This window comes from Bombyx mori, chromosome 17, assembly GCF_030269925.1.
Source record: "Bombyx mori chromosome 17, ASM3026992v2".
Lineage (NCBI taxonomy): Eukaryota > Metazoa > Arthropoda > Insecta > Lepidoptera > Bombycidae > Bombyx > Bombyx mori.
In genome coordinates, this window is record NC_085123.1 from 14,612,245 (window position 1) to 14,621,598 (window position 9,354).

General features: G+C 40.7%; 1 protein-coding gene across 1 annotated transcript in view; it reads right to left on the bottom strand.

The window, feature by feature from the left end:
- The window catches only part of LOC101740731 (major royal jelly protein 1-like), a 198,324-nt gene that overhangs the window by 164,103 nt on the left and 24,867 nt on the right, over positions 1-9,354 (bottom strand). The gene's annotated exons all lie outside the window — the stretch shown is intronic.

Genomic DNA, 9,354 nt, shown 5'->3' on the forward strand with positions numbered 1-9,354 from the left:
GACCGTAAATTATATACTATACAAAAATTCAAAATGCTGAGTTTCATTCTTAACACAAACAGTTAAATCACCATTATTTTGCAAATATTCGAGTAAAGTGTGAAGTGGGAACGCGGAATATACTTAAATGAGATCAGAAGTGAAATATTGTTAAAAATATGACAATCTAGACCCAAAGAGGAACTTAAATAAGCAATCCTTAACAATGAGATTTATTTACACTGAGATCCTATGATCGCAATACAATTTTCTAACAATCAAAGTTAAACTCATGGAACATGTCAAACAGTAAAATGCAACGGACTCACAAACCACACAGAGTCAAACAGATAGCGCTACCGTACCACGTGACCCTTAACCCATGAATCAGCTCGCTGAGTTTCTCGCCGGATCTTCTCAGCGGGTCGCGATTCCGATCCGGTAGTAGATTCATTCGCGAAGCAATTGCTCTTGAGTTGTTAGGTCTCCTTCGGAGGCGCTCGGGCAGTTGTTAGCTAATCCCGCCCCTCTTGGCTGAGCCTTTGCTCGCCCACCTGTCCTGGTGAAACTGGAAAGGCCTTCGGGCCACCAGTAAACTATCAATCATAAAAAAAAAAACCACGTGACCACTTTACAAAATGTAATGCTGCCGCTAACTTTTTTCTATCTGATCGTTGGTAGCCTGAAGGGACGATTCCAGCCTCTTCGATCTTGTAGGCGAGCTCAGAGGGATCAGTATAAGAGACTTTGTTAACATAAGCCCTAGCAAGTACAGTGCTTTGCTGAGGTTACCATGGGACTACGTATTTTTAGGTGTCTTATTGTTATATTATAATGACGCTGTTCTACTCTTCAATTGTTTACCGGTGGTAGGGTGTCTTGTAAGGCTAGGTTCCATCCATTCCCTCCGTGGAGCAGTAATGCATTTCGGTATGAAGGGTGGGGCAGCCGTTGTATTGTAAAACTGGGACTTATAGCCCATATCTCGAGGTGGTGGTGATTAATGACGTCAGTTTGCTACAAGGTTAATTATAATTCCATTTAATACTTAGGTGAACACAAAATTCCGATTCATGTCCTACCTATATCTCTCCTATCTATGTATATCTCCTATCCATATCCTCCTAGTGAGATTTTTCAAGATAAATTTGACTGTTTAAAGGCTCTAAGCAATAAAATACGAAGCGTTGCTCCACTACGCAATTACAGACGCTCGGTGGAAGATCTTCCCTTTGTCGTTAAATCAGCAAATCACTGCACTGTAAAAGATAGAAACGACATTTACATCAATTTAACTAGACTGTGTCAGAAGGGTTTGTCCGCGCACAAAAATATCACGTGGGAATTGCTACGTACGATGCGATAACGCATACAAAATACGTTACCGCGACAAAGATTTTTCAAGATTTGCGGCTTTAGCTAGATAATAGTATGACCAGCCCATCACCACAAGGTGAGTCCCACAGGATTGTTTTAATATATATATATACATATATACTTAGTCTGGCCATAAATACTGATACAATTAAAAATAAACAAAATATTACATTTGAATTTGGAATCTGTCATTTTTATATGATTGCTCATTGAGTTTTCTCATTTTGGCGCCAATGCATTGTACAATATTTTGCGATATTAAAATGGAGTGGGGTGATAAAGAGAACCGAATCGCTGTGATTGCATTACACAAAGTAGGTATGGAGCCAAATGCAATTTTTAAAACTCTCCCTACGCTTGGTATTAGTAAAATGTTTGGGTACCGGGCTATTAATAGGTGCAATGGGACCTCCTCTGTTTGTGACAGAAAAAGATCTGGCCGCCCACGTAGTGTTCGTACGAAAAAGGTGGTTAAAGCAGTAAGGGAAAGAATTCGAAGAAATCCTGTCCGAAAGCAAAAGATTTTATCTCGGGAGATGAAGATAGCACCTAGAACCATGTCGCCTTTTTAAAAGATGACTTAGGACTTGCAGCCTATAAGAGACGTACTGGTCATTTCTTAACTGATAATTTAAAAGAGAATAGGGTGGTAAAGTCGAAACAACTAGTGCTTCGGTGAGTTCCTGCACCGGATCGGAGCCGAGCCGACGACAGAGTGTTACCATTGTGGTTGCGACTTGGACACGGCGGAGCACACGCTCGTTGCCTGCCCCGCATGGGAGGGGTGGCGCCGTGTCCTCGTCGCAAAAATAGGAAACAACTTGTCGTTGCCGAGTGTTGTGGCATCGATACTCGGCAACGACGAGTCGTGGAAGGCGATGCTCGACTTCTGCGAGTGCACCATCTCGCAGAAGGAGGCGGCGGGGCGCGTGAGAGACGCACAAGCCCGCCGCCGTCGAGCGGGGGCCAGGGAGGCGGATCTCGCCCTAGTCCTGGCCCTCTAAGTGTTTCGGGTCCCCCTCATATGTCGGTCTGGGGCCCGGTGAAGGGGGCCTAAGAAGACGACGTGCAAGCTGCTCTGCACGCGTTTTACGCAAGAGCATCCGGGTGATGGAAGGCCGGCTATCCTCGACCCACGCTGGTTCTGACCCAGCGGGGTATTTCGTAGGATAACCTATTCAAACCGGCGCCATCTAGGCGGGCTTCGGACAGCCTGCCGACCGAGAGAGCTGGTGGTCGTGGCGCCGACGATCGCTGGCCCGGCGTCCCGAGGGAGAGGGTGATGGGAGAGATGTGCTCCGCACTAAACGTTTCGCTCTCCTCCCCTTGCCTTATCATGAGTTCTGTCTCATGCGAGGGTTGGACGTTGGTTGTTGAGCGACAGGAGGTTTTAGTCGGTTCGACTCCGACATACCCCACCCTCCATCCCCAGCGGAGGGCGATTTCCTCCTGACAAAAAAAAAAAAAAAAAAAGGGTGGTAAAGTCGAAACAACTACTGAAGTGGAACGCAAAGGGAGGTCATGGAAAAAATTTGTTTACGGATGAGAAAATTTTTACAATTGAGCAACAGTTTAACAAACAAAATAACGGTATTTATGCTCAAAGCTCTAAGGAAGCTGCCCAATTAGTCGACAGACTGCAACGTGGGCACAAACCGACTTCAGTGATGGTTTGGTGGGGTATTAGCTATGAAGGAGTGACTAAGCCATACTTTTGTGAAAAAGGTATCAAAGCATCGGCACAAGTGTATCAAGATACCATTCTTGAGAAGGTAGTGAAGCCCCTTAACAACACCATGTTCGATAATCAAGAACGGTCCTTCCAGCAAGACTCGGCGCCAGGTCATAAAGCTCGGTCTACGCAGTCTTGGTTGGAAACGAACGTTTTGGACTTCATCAGAGCTGAAGACTGGCTGTCGTCTAGTCCCGATCTTAATCCGCTGGATTATGATTTATGGTCAGTTTTAGAGAGTACGGCTTGCTCTAAACGCCATGATAATTTGGAGTCCCTAAAACAATCTGTACCATTGCCAGTGAAAAATTTTCCCATGGAAAGAGTGCGTGCTTCTATTGATGACTGGCCTCAACGTTTAAAGGACTGTGTTGCAGCCAATGGAGACCACTTCGAATAAGCTTTTTATACTTTAAATTGTTTTATATTTATGTATTAAACTAACACACTGTAAAAGTAATAAATGTTATTTTGCAATAGATTTTTTTTTATTTTTAATTGTAGCAGTATTTATGACCAGACTAAGTATATATATTTTTTATTGCATTGTGGACGTAGACGAGCTCACAGCCCACCTGGTGTAACGTAAATTACGTAAATGCGCCACCCACCTTGAGATATAAGTTCTAAAGTCTCAAGTATAGTTACAACGGCGGCCCCACCCTTCAAACCGAAACGCAATAGTGCTTCACGGCAGAAATAGGCAGGATGGTGGTACCCACCCGCGTGGGCTCACAAGAGGTCCTACCACCAGTAATATATATAATTCAGTGCTCTAAGAGCACATGAAATAGTTATGTAAGATGTGAAATATCCGAATAAAACCCAGGTACTATTTCTGAACGATCAATGAACGAATGAGACACAGGACGTATGCAATCATCTTAAGCCACTTCTTAATAATCAGATCTTACAGTAGAAATTCTGCCCCAGTGCAACTAACTTTTCTCAGTTAAACTCATCCCTATTATGTTCACGTCGGCTCATGAGTCGATCTATAACTCTGATATACTCGTAAGTATGTATGTCAGTCTCTGGTACCCATAACACATTACTGGTGGTAGGACCTCTTGTGAGTCCGCGCGGGTAGGTACCACCACCCTGCCTATTTCTGCCGTGCAGTAGTAATGCGTTTCGGTTTGAAGGGTAGGGCAGCCGTTGTAACTATACTTGAGACCTTAGAACTTATATTTCAAGGTGGGTGGCGGCATTTACGTTGTAGATGTTTATGGGCTCCGGTAACCACTTAACACCACGTGGGCCGTGAGCTCGTCCACCCATCTAAGCAATAAAAAAAAACTGGCTGGTTATCTGCTCACGGCGTGCTTGCCTTTTATGCGGCCCAAAATTATGAGCTTGCCCAATTCATGTCTGGGAGACCGCATGCTGTGTCCGAAGAAACTCATAGCACGTTCTTGGCGGATGGATGTTCCCATAACACAGGGAATCCTAATTTAGGGTTGACTAATCGCGCGTGATTTGTTTCCAGTTATTATTATGTAAATTTATTTTTATTGTAACTTTTATGTCTCTTCACGCCTAAACGTTTAATAATAACTAGAGGTCCCGCAGTAGTCTAAATTCGACTATAATTAATTGAAATTGTAAGTTTGTACACTATTATGATTCTATTGTCAAAGACTATTATAGTTCCATAATCACAGATGTCGCTAAGACTACACTTTAGACAAATCTTAATAAAGACAAACAATATTTAATCCATTCTCAATTTGACCACAGACGTTAAGAACAAAAGTTTGACGTATTTGTGCGTCAAATACATGGTAGTGTGTGTAATGTTTTTTTTATTGATTTAATGTATTTTTAGGAATAATTTGAAAAAATATTAACATTTAATGCACTCCTTCTCTATATTCTCTATAAGTGTGGGAAATTTCATACTCCTCCGTCCGCGCAATTTTCGTAAAAAGGGATACAAAGTTTTTTCTTCACGTATTAATATATAGATGACTTAATAACCGTCTACTCTGTGACCGTCGACGAAAATGAAAATAAAGTAGCTGGTCGTAGATTCTCGGGTGCTTCCAAAAAAAAATTAAGTAAATTCGGTATCATTTCAATTTATTTCTAATTGATAATCAATTTTCGATAATCAACTTTTATTCTATTCTATTTTTATATAACTATGTTTGTATGGGTGTCTAACGGAAGGTTTTACAAAAACCAACCCAGACAACATGATATTAGATCTAATACTTACTGAGTATTTCGAACTAGAATAATCTGCTTCTCGTACAACACAAACCATCAGTAGTCGTTCCATACCCTGGGCCAGGAAGGTCAAGTACCTGGGCGTTACCCTGGATGCATCGATGACATTCCGCCCGCATATAAAATCAGTCCGTGACCGTGCCGCGTTTATTCTCGGTAGACTCTACCCCATGATCTGTAAGCGGAGTAAAATGTCCCTTCGGAACAAGGTGACACTTTACAAAACTTGCATAAGGCCCGTCATGACTTACGCGAGTGTGGTGTTCGCTCACGCGGCCCGCACACACATAGACACCCTCCAATCACTACAATCCCGCTTTTGCAGGTTAGCTGTCGGGGCTCCGTGGTTCGTGAGGAACGTTGACCTACACGACGACCTGGGCCTCGAATCAATTCGGAAATACATGAAGTCAGCGTCGGAACGATACTTCGATAAGGCTATGCGTCATGATAATCGCCTTATCGTTGCCGCCGCTGACTACTCCCCGAATCCTGATCATGCAGGAGCCAGTCACCGTCGACGCCCTAGACACGTCCTTACGGATCCATCAGATCCAATAACCTTTGCATTAGATGCCTTCAGCTCTAATACTAGGGGCAGGCTTAGGGACCCCGGTAACCGTACTCGTCGAACTCGACAAAGAGGTCGACGTGCAACCTAACCCATGCATCAGCCCGCTGAGTTTCTCGCCGGATCTTCTCAGCGGGTCGCGATTCCGATCCGGTAGTAGATTGATTCGCGAAGCAATTGCTCTTGAGTTGTTAGGTCTCCTTCGGAGGCGCTCGGGCAGTTGTTAGCTAATTCCGCCCCTCTTGGCTGAGCCTTTGCTCGCCCACCTGTCCTGGTGAAACTGGAAAGGCCTTCGGGCCACCAGTAAACTTTCAATCATAAAAAAAAAAAAAAAAAAAAAAAAAAAATAGTCGTTCCAGAGTAAGCCATGTTTTTACTGTCGACTAGCTTACATAGGCAATAAAACTTTTATTGCCTATGTAACCAGACGAACCTACGTCCAACTTGATGGTGGGTTTATTGGTGGCAGGACCTCTTGTGAGTCCGCACGGGTAGCTACCACCACCCTGCCTATTTCTGTCGTAAAGCAGTAATGCGTTTGGTTTTCAGGGGTGGGGTAGCCGTTGTAACGGTGGTGGGTAGCGAATTTACGTTGTAGATGTCTGTGGGCTCAGTAACCACTTAACATCAGGTGGGCTGTGAGCTCGTCCACACATCTAAGCAATAAAAAAAACGAAACAATTAATAGTTATTTGACCTGAAGTGACTCCATCTCGGAGCATTCTTTGGTCGATTTCGTAACTGAAGATCTGGATTCCAGTATAAATCCGAAAGGCCATTAACCTCGGAGGCCGAACCTGCTTTTTGTGACCTGTAAATTCAAATGTAACATGAATATTTTTTGGAAAGCCATGTTTTCTCGTACTTTGAACAGATTCCAAAACGGATAATTGAAATTTTGGTAAACGACAAACAGAGAATAATAAAGGGATATGCTTAAAAAAATCAAGTTGAAACACGTACTAATAACATTCAAACAAGTAAAGATCAAATTCGGGATTAAAGTAATAAATTTGTCAGAGAAGGAGGTAGTTTTGTTTGTTTTAACATTAAGCGAATTGGAAAGCTTCACTTATTAGTTGTGTGTGATTTCAGATATTATTATGTAATAAATAATAGTTTAAGAAAACTAACAAAATTCGTTTTTATAGAAAATAGGACTAAAAAATAAAAAAAATTATTGTAATAAAGCTGAATTAAAAATGTCACGCTTTTTTACAATAAAATGATTTTTTCTTACACTATTTTTAAGCTATTATTTATTTTTCATTTTTAGTTGAATTTAAATTTTTTTTTAAATATTGATTTGTCGTCGGTCCTTAGTAAGTATACCAAATTTCGAGTTAATCCGACGTCTTGAAGGGGGTCAAAATCATGTTCAAAGATTCCATTACATACTAACATACTAAACTACATACGTCTGAAGCTAATAAAAGCGTATTAAAAACCCGGCGAATCTCACGCAATATAGGCTGCATGTTTCTCTACGCCTCATTAATCTGCTGCTCAATATCTAAGAAAGGTACCAGGTATATCGATGAATCCTGTAACAACGAAAATGAGGTCGTGACACGCGGAACCGCTCAATTGATATACTGAGACAATTCAAATTCAAATTCAAATTCAAAATCATTTATTGCAACTTAGATGTCAGTATGACACACTTGTTGAATGTCAAAATACAAATAACAATGTTAACTCTACCACCGATTCCAAAAAAAGCCACAGTCCTGAGAAGAACCGGCGAAACAAACTCAGCGGGCTTTTTTTTTTTTGTTTTTTCTCAAATATTTTCTTATGTTCAAATATTTTCTAATTTTTTGGGCTTCTCTTGAATTCGGGAATGGACTCAGCAGTGGACTATCAACTAGTGCACTGAAAGGATTGGTCATTATGTTGAGCGTGTATGGAATTCCTGAATTCAATAAGCGAGTTAAATAGTTATTGATAAATAAAGTAACTGATTTAATTTAATAACAGCTATGAAAGTAAAATACGATTAAAGTTTGAATCAGTAACACAATTCTCAAGACATGTAACCAGATTTGATATAGTTTTTAATTAGCTACTTTAAAACCAGAGTCAATAGGCACAATTTGCACTCCTCCAACCTTAAGACATAAGCTTCTAAAAGTCTATATTAGATTGGCACAACAATACTCTTTATGAGTTCTTCGCAACAGAGTTAAGTAGGGCCAATCGAAGAATTACAAATGTAGGCGTTGGAGATTATAATTTGAAGGTCTTTGAAGGTAGGTCTCAAAGTGGCTGAAGATGCGTACGCCCTGTCTTCTGATTTAAAGCCAGTGGAGGTAGCGTGTGAGGTGCGGACGCACTATCCTACTTAATTCCACCACGCAATCCAGTTTGACAAGCTATTATCCTGTACTATCCAAATAAAATTCGAAAATATTAATTTAAACTATTCCGTGCTGTAATTGTGCATTGCAATTGTATTTTTTTATTATTTAATATAGGTATGTATTTTATTGTTGTTGTTGCAGTTATTGTTATTATTCTAAGCTCAGATAATGATTGGTCGGTCTGATGCTGGTGTGCACGTCCCTCCGCAGGTGCCGGCGGAAGATCAGCGCCCCAGTACCGATTATCTCGATACTGTTAGGCATTGCTGAGCCGGTAACCCTTTCCAGGCTTCGTTAATTTTCTATTAATTTTTTTTTCATTTTTTGTAAATTTATGTTTGGAATAAATGTTTTTTTTTTGTATTGTGCTTCTCGAAATATTTAAGACATTTCGGTATAATGAAGATCACGGGCCTATGGTAAGTGAGCTTCATTTTCTACTTGCAGAATATTTAAGTCTTCCTGCAAGAATTGACGGACTATACGACATGTGTTTAATATTGCGGCTTTTTGTATGGTCATGTACGTGTTCTCTGCTATGTCTAATATGTTTAAAGATTGGAGTAGGTGTTTAGGTATTACGCCTGTACTGGATAGCAGCAGTGGTACAATATAGACTTTGTTCATTATTCTTATTATTATTATACAACTTAGACTTCGATCTCATTTAAGACGTGGCGGCGTTCTGATGCATATGCCTGTGGTTATCACAGAACATGAAACGGTCTGCCATACGAAAACAGCAGCAGAGGAAAATACATTAAATATTTCACCTGGTCTATTCCTAGGTATACTGAAAGCGTATTTTCTTCCTATACCGTCGACAAATGAATAAGGGACATTGTTTTTTTGGATGAAAAACTTCTCATAATCTTCGAGTTCGTCTTTGGCATAGAATGATCCAATTTTGTGTTCATAATCGGAATCACTGGTATCTGTAGACATTTTTTTTTTTTCATTTCAATGACGTTGTCCATATTAACATCAAAACAATTGTAATGAAGGGAGACGGAAAGAAAAACTTTCTTTCACCATTAAAACAGTAGAGAATCATTACAGTAATTCAAAATACCATTAACTAAAATTAATTTTGTTTCGTT